A 12,753-nucleotide genomic window follows, 5' to 3' on the forward strand; every position below is an offset into this window, starting at 1 on the left:
GGTGTTCACCTTCTTCGTCCTGAGATTCTGCTGCAGCAACTCTTTTTACAGCAAGGCGTGAGAAAAAACTTGCAATTTGCTGAGATGTAAGATAGCTTGAAGTATCAAATTTACAGGTTTACAGGAGCCATCTGCGTTTCTGGCCTTTCTCATTGACTTAGACACATTACAAGGATCAGCTTTGTGCCCAGTGAGTTTGCCGATTTGGAATACTTCTGTGAGGTATTGTTTCTGGCTTTCGGTCAGTCGGGTTCTTTGAGTACTGGCGGATTTCAAAGCCCAGTCCATTGGCAACGATGAACAGGAATCCAGTGTCTGCAGTGTTTCAATATCTTTTACAGGATTCTCAACAGTGGCAATACCCTGTTCTAGCTTTGTTGCATATGACATCATTGCCTCATCAAAAAGCGTTTCATTCTCTAGAACATAGCTGTGCCTTCCGACGTCAAGATGGTGTTGAAGGGAGGAAAATCTCTGAAAGGATTTTATACATCCCTCTTGAGGATACAGTACCGCTTGAAACTATGGGACTATTGGCACGCGGTAAAACCTCGTCTTTGCCGAACGTGATTGCCGCGAATTCACCACCGTGGGACGAAAACCGCAACCGCGGCAAAGACGAAAGCAACCGAAAGCCGCGGGGAATTAGACGCGGCAATGCCTCGGTAAAAATACAATGATGACTAATTACTATTGTCAGGGTATTGTCAAACATTATCTCACCTTTCATCCTAAAGAAGCCCTCAAACAAAAGAATTTGTAAAGACTCACCGAATCTGAAACAGAACGACCGATAACAATTCGTTTGGCAGTCACTGACAAAAGTTTCTTTTTCTGCATTTAGGCATGTTCAGTTTTTGTCACGCTACAGGCAATAATCACAGAGTTAAAGACATAGTTTCAGTTTAATTCTTGCTGTTTACGCCACACAGTCAAGAAAGATATTCTATTCGTTTGATAAACCTCCTGATAACCCTTCCTACTGATGTAAAGTGAACAACAAAGTTCAATTGAAATAGCGACGCTGAATTCAAAATATGCAATCGGATTTCAGTACGGACGCGGAGAAAAACAAAGTGAAAATCTCTCCAAATGTATTGCCAATGTAATCCGGATTCGAAAAACTAAAACTTCGTAATAGATTTGATTCGGTATCGAGTGTGAGTGGTAAGATCGATTCACTGGGAGCAAGCACAAACGCGGAAAATTACCGCAACGCCTAACATATTTCTATTAATATTTACTTTGGATAAAACGAAAACAGCAACTTTAGCAAAACTGAAAAGCCCCTTCCGATGTTTTAAAACGTTGAGAGAAGCCATCGTTTGGACGTAGAAAGGACTGTGCCATGATGAAAACACCGGGAAGATTTCAGTCACGTGCTAGGCAACCAAATTCCTTCACGTGTATCAAGTTTCATTCCGCAACAACACAACGCGGAAAAAAATTATAGTAAGTTAATTTACGGCGATTCTTGGAAGGAAACCTGGACGCTTGCAGTTTGTTATTCAGCCACAACAGGAGTAGTAGTGCCTTTTCCCTTATGCCCAACTAGTTCCATTGTAATTCCTTCCAAAAGACCTGGAAGCTAGCGCTCTCTTCTTTCGTCGACTGGCATTCGAGCTTTCACTGACCTTTGCGTTGCTTCGCGTATCGAAAGGAATTGTGCGAGTGAAGTTTAATGAATTGTTTTGCATGTTAAGCAAATAATTTTTGGCATAATCCGAAATATTATTACAGTTACCAGTTTAATTCACGAGTTCGCTCACAGAGCGCTTTAATTGATTATTTCCCTTGAGAGCGAGTGCGCTTCCGTGAAATTTATCACACCTAAAACCTGACAGTTTGCTTATTGTCCTCGAAGAACATGAAAACAAAGCGAACAATAGCCTATTCAAACCCAACCGCGTCCTGCCTTTCACCGCGGCTTAAGTCAACCGCAAAAACCTAGGTGAAACCGAGGTTTTTATTGCGGTTAGACGAGGTTTCGCCTAGGTGAAACCACAGATCAAAACCGCGAATCGACCGAGGCAAATTCGCGGCAAATGGTCCCATAGTTTCGAGCGGTACTGTATGAAAACAGTTTATCTTGACACTCTTTGTCCTCGTCACTCTGCTTATCTGAAGCTTCTGCCAGAGCCGATCCCAATTGATCATCTTCATGCTGCGTTTGGGATAATTTTCTCCTTGGTGTGATTGCAGTAAATTGAGCTTTTTGAATGCTGGCCTCTTTCAGTATGATAACCCTGATAACTGAGGGCGTAGGCCCTACAATGATCTGGAACTCTAGAACTTGGTGGTACATGTACCTGCAATCGAATGGTAACGGTGGGAAATTTATTCTACGTATTTTCACTGACGATGTTTTGAAAATGTACATTTAAAACAACTGAATCTGAGTACGTAGTCACTATTAAGTCAATACGAGTCATTTCTTTTTCAGGGAATAACCCTCGAAATGTACCGTACATGCAAATGCATACCCCCAAGGGGTTTCCGTTGTAACTAAGACTTGAGAGCAATATTCCTTTACCTGAGAGTCTGTAGCTTGCTTTACAAGAAAGTGTTTTTAACTGTTCATTATGATGTAATGACGTCAAGTAACGTTAAAAAAACTAAATTCTTCACTTTTTCTCGAGATGTCAGAAAATAGCTCAAATCGATAGAGCCTTATTTCAAAACAAAAAAAGGGATGCTAAAACAAACTTATTCTTCAAGGCTACTGAAGATAATTCGAAGATAAGACATCAGTACCAAGATACCCCTTGCGATCCTCTCTTAGTACGAAGAATTACACCTGTGAAATATAAATTCATTGTATTGAATTATAGACCTACCTTAAAGTCACCTTTCAGATAGCGTTTTGCCATCTTCAATTTCTTGCTTTGGTCTTTCGCCCATGAGAGCCCATTGCCATAGTTGTCACCTAGCCTGTCAATGACATCTACCAATTCGTCAAAGGCCTTTGCGCCCTCTGCTGAGACATAGTCAAGTCCTTGCAAAGACTTGCGCACCGACGCGGAGCAAACTTAAACTATCCTACAGAGTGTAGGGCGACTCATTGGAACAAAGCCAGTCTCATGGCAATAGCACTGATACTGCTGGACAATCTGCTTGGGAATCATGGTCCTCGTGACATTTGGGATCTTAATCTCGGTGTTTGAGGACAACTTCAAGGTTTTCTCACCGAATGGCAAATCTTGCATTCCGTACGGACTGATGATGAATGTCAAGAAGTGGTCAAGTTTACTGGCGATTCTCATTCTTGTGTTTTCAGCTAAAGGAACAGCAGAGCCTCTACCATGGAGTAAGATATGGTGATGTGAGATGTTGTATCTGTATCGGGAAAGATTCGGGATCCACGTTTTGACTACTTTAAAGCTGACCTTATCAGGCATTATCGACAGTATCTGTCTACGCGTGTTCCAGTGACTTGCGTTTTGATAGCACTCAATAAGAACTGCCATCAACGTAGAAACTATGTTCCGTTCGTCTTCTTAAGATGACTGCAAGCAGTTAAGCAACATCTCTGTGCTATGAGGTGCTACTTCTTCCAGAGCTGCAATGACAACCTGCCTTGCTTTACATGCGTGAAACCACTTTGTTCTTGCTGCAGCTTCATCCCAGGGCGTAATCATGCCGTAACGGATGGGGCTAATGTCTCTGGAAGTCAAAAATTAATTAATTAAGCTTGTCTCTTGAAGTGCTACGTACTTCAGTCATCTCCAGATGGAGTTTTAGCACCGTCAGACGGTTGATAGACACTTGATGTGTTTCAACATTCGAAATTACGCTCTTTGGTGTCCGAGATGATACTGGACTTACGCTGGTAGGGTTAAAGGTTACCTTGTCATCATCCTACAGATAAAAAAATTCCAAACTTTATTGCTTTCAGAATCACCACTAACTACAAAGTGCCAAAAATTTGAGCGAGGTGTTAACTTTAGTAACACAAACACGCTCAGGGTCAAATGGTATGCATTTAATTTGCCTGCAGCTTTATTTGTAAAGTTCTGTATGCGTGGAAGACCGTATGTATGGGTCTATAGGAGTGTAATAAAGATTTTCAAAGCTCATTAGAATCGTCTCCAGTCCTTTACTTGTGTTCGGGTTGCTCTGACAGTACACATAAGTATTTTAGTTATTTTCTTTCCTCCTTAGACATGGATTGCGTTATATACACGTAATGAATAGAAAATGAAACCTAGGCCTCTTTTAGGATATAAACAAGTGGAAGGTGTGGTCGCTGAAAAGCCATACACCATGGGATGACGTCTTCAATATGATGTCATTTGTTTGCTGTTGTTTCTTGCACATAGGAAGGGAAACCTGATCTACCCAACTTATTCCACCAGACCTAATGAAATTAAGTAGTAACGTTTTATTTCTCAAGTCACATGAAGTGCCGTACACTCACCAATGTCATTCTTGCTATTTGATCATTGAAATTGGAATCAATTACCATTATTTTGTGAAATTGGATACGAAGGATCATGCTCTTCAATATCTGTCATATCTTTGAACCTCTCTCTACATTTCCTACATACACCTGAATAACGAAGAAATACCAATTAGTTTAGCATTGATAACCCAACTTACACCTCTACATAATGAAAAATAAAACTTACCTGACCCAACTTGTACGAACGAACCAGTCTTGTGTAAAATAACCTCAGACTCCTTTTCCCCCAGCCCTCTTTCACCTTTCGGCCACACTCCTTTTCCTTTACCATGGCTCAAAATTTGCTCCGGAACCCTACACCTAGTGCTGGACCCTCTGCTCCAACCTATTCCAAGTTTTGATCAGTGGTTTGGACATATCGTCATTGAGCTCAAGCTTTTACTTTTAGTAAACTTAGCCGCTCAACATAAAATCAGATCAACCTCATCTTCAGGCCCGGTGAATTTATGCTGAGACTTGTGTCTGTCGATGTTCTTATCACACGACAGTAGCGGAACAATTTCAGGGTCACGATTTCGATCTTTAGCATCACAACCTCAAACTCCACCAACAAGGGATTTGAAAGAACAACCACCCTCCATTTTCAGTGTAATAAACTTGACTTTAAAAATTTACTCATGCCCTGCCTCTAAGCAAACAAACAGCGCCAAGAAACTAGCACAACTAGGGTTTGTTTACTTAGGAAGCCACAATATTAAATTTTGCGATTTTTTCACACCCCGAATGGCCATGGCCATACCATAAATTCGAATGAATTTTTTTAGCAATTATATTTTTAAATTTAGTAAGAACTTTATATTAGCTATTGTTTAATTTAGACATCATAAATTTGATAGTATTTGAAAAACACCCCCAAGGAAGTAACATGCAGATAAAGCCACAGGTCACCCAGCCAGGGCATATGAAGGGACCAAAAAATTGGCTTATGCAATGTTCTCGGAGGGTTCCACTCCCTCAATAAACAAAAGAAAGGCAATATTTCTCATAGGGGTGCGTTGTTTCATTGCTATTTATCAACCATTTATACCGGAAATGCGATATTTGGGGTCATCCGAATGAAAAAAGATAATAATAAAAAATAAAATTAAAAAAAAAAAAACTATACATGACCTATCTCTTCGTTTTTGGTTTCATACTAGGATCTATTGTATTAAAAAATTGAAAGGGTTAGCTAAAGGATGTAGTGATCTTCATCAATACGTCTACTGATACTGTTTTGTAAAATCTAATCCCACCCCCATCCTTCCCCCCCCCCCTCGGGAAAAGGGAAAAAGAACGTAACTAAAGGTATTACTATCTTAACTGTTGTTGTTGTTGTTGTTGTTGCCTTGGGTATGTACATGTTCAGTAATCAAGCATTTTTCGCATTTTCACCCTCCTCCACCCCCTAAAATGTCCATGACATTGTATTGTGTGACGAACAAACGGCTGCCTGCAGTGCACGGCGACATTTTTTGCCATTCAATCAGCTAGCAGCGATCAGATGTAATATTTTCGTGCACTACAAACCAAGCAATACTTCACAAATGACTAAGCCGTCGAAGAAGATGTAGTCTTGATGAAATGTGCCGAAAGTTGATCAAAGACTTGTATTCAACCACTGAATTTATACATCGACAGTTCCGCGGTGTACATCGGATGTTACCAACATGGTTCAAACGTATGCAACGAACGAGCAGAGAATCACGCTTAAATGGCCTTTGGACATGTCGTTTAAGCATATTATCAGGTTACAACATTTCGAAATGCTTTTCTGTGTGATTAGTTTCACCTAATATGAGTTATGACATGTGCGCGAACTAAAATTTATGTCTGACCTTCAACTTCAAAGTTTACTGTGGAGGGTCAAAATATTTGCATTTTTTACAGTTTTTGAAAAGCTCTCGTATCGCTCTTAATCATTTGCCCAAAGAAATTTTTACAGGAATCTATAGACCATCCTTCTAACATTCAACCACCAGAAGCTTAATCGATTTGAAGGTATTGCACATGGTGAAAATTAATCCGAAGATACACGTCATTTCAAGGTGATTTTACCTTTCAAAAACTTCAGAAACCTTTCAACCTTCGATGTTGTTAAGATCGATGTCCAAGGCGTTATTTGCGAGTTTACGCGGTCGGGGCCTGGTATTAAATTTAATTCTAAAGCCATTGCCTATTGGTACGGCAAAAACAATCCTTTTCTGTGAGTTGACAAATCAGAATTGCTGATATATATTCATGACAGATGACATATGATATCTATACTCGTGTTGTAAGTATCAGCGAAAAACAAACCGGGAAAAGCGCTTCAAGACAGCCAAATCATGTAGCTGCCTTTGTCGAATGCGAAACTACGTCTTCATGGATAAGTTTGTTGTTAAAACGGCGGTTGTGTCTTCGACAGAAAAGAAAAGCTCGCGCCTTCCAGTAAATATAACTGCAAAGGAGAGGGCAAGAAAATACCCAGAAGGTACCTTTCACGTGGATGATGGTCTTCTGTTCTGTTCATCCTGCAACGTTGTGATAGACTATCTACGGAAGAGTGTGGTGGACAGGCATCTAGACTCGGTATCGCACAAGCAGAACGTTGAAAAAAACCAATGCAGCAAGCAGAAAACTTTGAAAACTGTTTTGAATTGCAAAACTACTGCACAAGTCGAGAAGGTCAAGATTTGCCAGGAGTGGATCAGAATATGCACGGCCGCCAACAATCCCTTGCACAAGTCTGATAACCCGCTGATGCGAAAATTTCTCCACACCCGAGTTGCTAATGGAGGAGCCATCCCTAAATGCTCGCAGCTGCGCGATTACTACCTGTTCGATGTTTATCAGACAGAAAAAGCTAAGCTGAAGGAGATGGTCAAAAATAAACGAGTGGCGTTGATTGTGGACGAACTCAGCGATGATGAAGGAAGGTATGTGCTTGATGTTATGGCCGTTTGTCTTGATTTTGACGAACTTTCCCCCAATGGAAATTCTGTAGCATGGCTCCTCGATTCACACTTTCTAGTTGCGACCAACAACAGAACAGTGTCCCAGGCAATAGTGAAAACTGTGCATGAGTATGGCATTGAGTATGACGACGTCCGCATTTTTAATTCTGACAATGTGGCATACATGAAAAAGGCCTTTTGCGACACCTTTTCATGTTTATTTCCTGATTGCATACACATCACATGTCATAGCCACATCGTGAATCTGGTGGCCTCCGATTTTAAGAAAGGCTTCAACGAAGTCAGTGAATTTGTGAAGTGCTTTTGCAATCTCTTCTTTGTGCCAAGTGGAAGAAAAAGTCGCTTCATGAAATTTCTTCAAAATGCCTTAAATCCAGGAGAGAGAGTCACCATGCCACCAAACCCGACAACAAAAACCTGGAGCGCCTGGTTTGATTCTGCATTGTACCATGCTGAGCACTACTTCCTATTCATGGATTTCATCCAAGAAGAGCTCAATCGTGGAAGATCTGTGTCGAGCAATTCTCTTCTCAGATTGGAAGAAATGTACAAGGATGAAAGCTTTATGAAGAGGCTTCATGCTCAACTGGCATTCTTAAAAGTGAAAGCGCCCACCCTCATGGTATACCTGAACTATTTTCAGGAGAGAGTGCCAAATGTCACACAGGCCCATGGAAAGATGCAGAGCCTACTCCACTATCTCAATGTGAACACCAACTTAGAAGAGGAAGATGTTGCCTTTTGTTTTGAAAGGAAGGATATTAATTTCACATACAATGAAAAGAAAGAACTGGTTTGCCTGTTCAGTTCAGCCTTCTCTGCTGCCCATTCCATACTGTCCAAGTATGTTGTGGATGGGGCCCAACCAGCGTCCAAGTTTCTTCAAGTTCAAGTGCTCGATCCAAGAAATCTTATTGATGTGGATCATGTCTTCAATTCCATTGATAGCATCCCTGGTTTTGAAGCTGTTTCAAAGGATGAATGGGAACTGTACGTAAACAACATTGGTCCCCATGCTGTCAAACAAAGTAAAGATGGAAACATTGACTTGACTTTGTTTTGGAAGTCTAAGGCAAGCAATCTCCCTGAGCTTTACAAGATAGCATCATGCTACTCTACAACGACTGTCGGGTCTTATGATGTGGAACGGTCGTTTTCAGCCTACAATGACATCCTTGATGAGAAACGAAGATCACTCGATGAAAGCACCATCAGAGCTTTCCACTTCTTGAATTGGAACCTTCGCATGCAATCTTCAATTGTGCAAGAAAAGGAAAAGCAGGACAACCCACAAAACAGCCCTAATGTGACGAAGGAAACAGCGAAAGTCATTCCTGAAAAGAAATGCCCAGTGTTGGGCGAAGCAAGTGGCTTTCCTAGGGTGTTCAAGGTTGTCCAAGAACAACGCCAACAGCCTGAGGTTCCTGAGGTTCCAACAACGACACCAGTTCAAAAGAAAGCAAGAGAAAGATCACTGATGTGGCAGATCAAGAAGACACCAAAACAGTGCCAAAGAAGAAGAAAACAAGTGTCCCTCCTGGAAAGCAATTCAGGACATCACTAGACAAGTATCTGGATGCTGCTGATCACAAAAAGGAAAACAATGCTGATGCAGAAAGCCAGCTTTCCACTAACACCCTGCAGTGTGCACCAGCCGTGAGGGTACATTATGGATTGCATCAAAGTACAGCCCAGAAAGTCAACAAGGAATCAGCTTGTGTTTTTGCAGAACACAGAGAACCACTTCTAAGCTGCCTGCTAAATGGGTCTGTCAAATTCAAGGGAAGAAGTGTTCTTGATGACCAAGATATTTAAAGATTATATGGTTGCAAACCATATGATGAGGACAATTACCTTACTAACTTTGCCATTGAAGCTTATTTGCACCTCATTGCAAATGAGGGAATTTCCAATGGTATGAAAGTAGAACTTTTCGGGTGGGAGTCATTTGAGAAGGGGTTCAGTCAAGGTCCACTGCAAGAGCTGGTAAAAGGAAAAGCCCATTTAATGGAGCAAGATGTGATGCTGGTTCCTTGTAACCCTGGCCAGAGCAAGCATTGGTTCCTTCTTGCTGTTCTTCCTAGAGAAAAGAAAATTATTGTTTTGGATAGCAAGGCAGGGTCATTTACAAAGCCAACTACACAGCATGCCATTGAAAAGATGTGGAGACTACAAGCATTGGCTGTTTGCAACAAACACACCAAAGGATGTCCCACAACAGCCGAACAGCTTCGATTGTGGTGTATTTTTCTGCTTTTTTGCAAGATCCTTAGTACTCCAGCCATCAGTTCCTAACACCAACTCTGTCCATACCTTCAGACGTCACATGATTTTGGAACTACATGAGCAAAAGCTGGATAGCTTTACACAGCCTTCTACATGTATTCAGGGGAACAAGTATTATGCTGTTGAGTACCAGAAAATGTACTATTTTGGACGTGCCCTGGAAAGTCCTGATGGTGCTTTCATCAATTTCAAGTTCCTGCACTCAACTGTTTCCAGTGGTGAAAGGGAATTCTACTGGCCAAGACGAGATGATATTGACAGAGTTCACAGTTCATGTGTCTTCTTTGGCCCTGTTGTCATTGTTGGTGCTGGACCTTTCACTTTTCCACAATCAAGTGAAGTGGAACACGTGTACCAGTGGTTACGGAAAAGCAGAAAAGGAACTTAATAATTGACATTATTTTGAGAAATGTGTACATGTACAGGTTCAACACATGTGAATATAGAAATTATTTTATTTAATACCATATCATTCATGTGCATGCAAATTAATAATTGAAATTGATAGAAATCAAAACATAGATACCAAGATACATGTAAAGATGAATACACAGATTTCTGTGCATGTGCTATAGGCTTGACTGCTTCTCTGAACATTTGCATGTGATTCCCCCCGCACAACCAAGCCAGAGAGAGAGCAGCACAAGTTGAATATGGAATATTGGTTGAAATGAGCATTCCTTTGCTTCTGTTTAGGTGTATTAGTAGGGGCAATAATTAATCTCATGATGTACAAGTAGTTTTTAGGGAAGTGGTCATATAAAGAATAATCTATTTAAAGAGCAGCCAGTTTTAATGGACATTTGACGTTCTATCTGCTTGTAAGCTTTCATGACTAGTGCAATAGCACAGAGATTTCATGAATCTACCAAAGGAGTCTGTTTACGTAGTCCGTTTCACACATGGCGGCCATATTAATTCTGCCTCCCGCAGTGCAAATTACCTGTGTAACAAAAGCAATGGTTACAAATGTTATTGTCAACTGTTTATAATGTGTATCTTAAATCAAATCACGCCCTTTACAAACCGTAATGATTATCAAGGGAGACAAGCTTCCTTTGTTGCATATTTTTGTTATTATGTCCACAGTCTGTTTTGTTCTAGTTACTTTAATTTGTTCTGTTTGTCACGGGATGGCCTATCTGTTAAGGCAGATCCTCTCACAGAAAACATATAATTATATAGATGCGACACGTTAAAAATAATAAGAAACAATTAGTTTGCATGATGGTGCAATAAGCCCTGCATTTTAAACAAAATATACAAATTGTTTTGAGAATTTGTTTACAAACAGAGTGCAAAGAAATTCGGTTTTCACAATTCCCCTGTTGAATCCAAGATGATAATCTTATATTTAAACTTTTAACTACAAAATTAGATAAACTGTGAATTTGACAGTCAGGCAAGGGAAATCCACTGGCCTGGGGTTATAATAAAAGCTCCCTTTTTGCTTGAAATATAATAATTTCAAACATTCAAATAGTTTATGGTCAGCTTATTTATTATTAATAATATTGGTTGTGAAGATAATTTTTTGGTGTGAGGATGAGGTGTTTAAGAGCTATCAATACAATAAAATGAAGTATTGTTGATATTAAGATAACTACAAATGTGATCTATGTTTTGACTATTGTCTATATTTCCTTTCATAACTCATATGAACCTAAAAAGTAAACATTGGAAATCCATGAACTGAAAACGGGGCAATTTATTAATAATTAATAGTTTCTGCCAGCTATATGTACTTCAACAGTTTTGCAATGTTACACCAAAAATTGCTGGGAGGTAAATAGCAAATTCTACAAATACATGTAGAGTTTAACCAGGAAATCAGCGCGTGCAAAAAACACTTATACTAACCTGTTTTACTCCAATTTACAAGTATGCATATACGTAGATGCTAAATTATTGTTCCTTTATGTTCTAATTGTCGTTTGAACAGCATAAAAGTGGTTTTCTTCCTCTGAAACCTAGTAAAATATGCATAAAAAAGCTCCAGAAAAAATCGCATAATTTGCATAATTTTCCGCATAATAGTTCCTTCTTATCGCATAATTTGCCATGAAAAAATCGCATAATTTCCATTTTTTTATCGCACTCTATCAGAAGCCTTGTAATGATTGGTCTTCTTCATGAAGAGGCCCGCCTGACAGCGTTACGAATGCGATTAATGTCCGTAAAAATGCTTATAAGGATCCAGCGAGCAAAGTTTAGATCTCTTTCAGCTAAAACATTCGACCTGTGGGATGTTAGACGTTTTAACGGTAAGTGATACATGGTAAATGTAGAATTGTATTGTATTCTATTAGGATTTATATTTTTAGAGAAATTGTTAGAGTAATTTTAGGTTTCACATTAACTGCTGTTGATAACAAGGTTAATTAATATACAAACCAACATAAAATAGCTATTAAAGTATGAAGCCAAGTAAGCTTTATATGCTCATGAATTCCTCCATTGCATAACCAGGTCCTGCATCCCATCAAAGTCTTTCAGTTGAAAGTCCCCGTTAAATTGGAGCATATCTTTTAAAAATCACCAGTCACGCATTAAATAAATTGTCCATATAAATTTTTTGGTTTGGCACTTAAATTGCTAAATAAAAAGTTTGACAAATTGTTTAGTCATTGATGGCTAGTGAAATTGCGAAGCTTTTAATTTTCGAACACAAAAAAGCGTCTCCTCCACATTCTCCTCGCAGTTCTCCCACCAAAATCTTACCTCGCGGGCAAACAATCAGGCACCACTTGTATCGGTAATTTATTTGTCTCACGGGCAAACAATCTGGCAACACTTGTATCGGCTATTTATTTATTTATTTGTTAGTTTGTAGGGGAATTGACTTCGGTGTAGGCGAAATGACTTGCAGGCAAAACGACCGACATTCGTTTATGCCAGTCTGCTGACTCTGTTTTAAGTGCGCCATTAAATGAATAGGTAAGACCATGGTTTCGATCTTTCCTTGGATCTCATCAGTTACCAGGAAAGGCTTGATTTCTGAGTTGCTCTTCAGGTAACAATGAGCTTCTTGTAAGAATGGCAAGGCATTATGTTTGGCACAAGTTTTGC

At 39.8% G+C, this 12,753-nt stretch overlaps 2 pseudogenes; one reads left to right on the forward strand and one right to left on the reverse strand.

Annotated features, from left to right (window-relative positions):
- Positions 1-2,825: 2,825 nt before the first annotated feature.
- LOC146490009 (uncharacterized) lies at positions 2,826-4,465 on the reverse strand (annotated as a pseudogene).
- A 2,083-nt stretch (positions 4,466-6,548) lies between these two features.
- On the forward strand, positions 6,549-11,796 carry LOC146490010 (uncharacterized; annotated as a pseudogene).
- Positions 11,797-12,753: the final 957 nt, after the last annotated feature.

This window comes from Pavona decussata, unplaced genomic scaffold (genome assembly GCF_977016875.1).
Source record: "Pavona decussata unplaced genomic scaffold, jaPavDecu1.1 SCAFFOLD_2, whole genome shotgun sequence".
Lineage (NCBI taxonomy): Eukaryota > Metazoa > Cnidaria > Anthozoa > Scleractinia > Agariciidae > Pavona > Pavona decussata.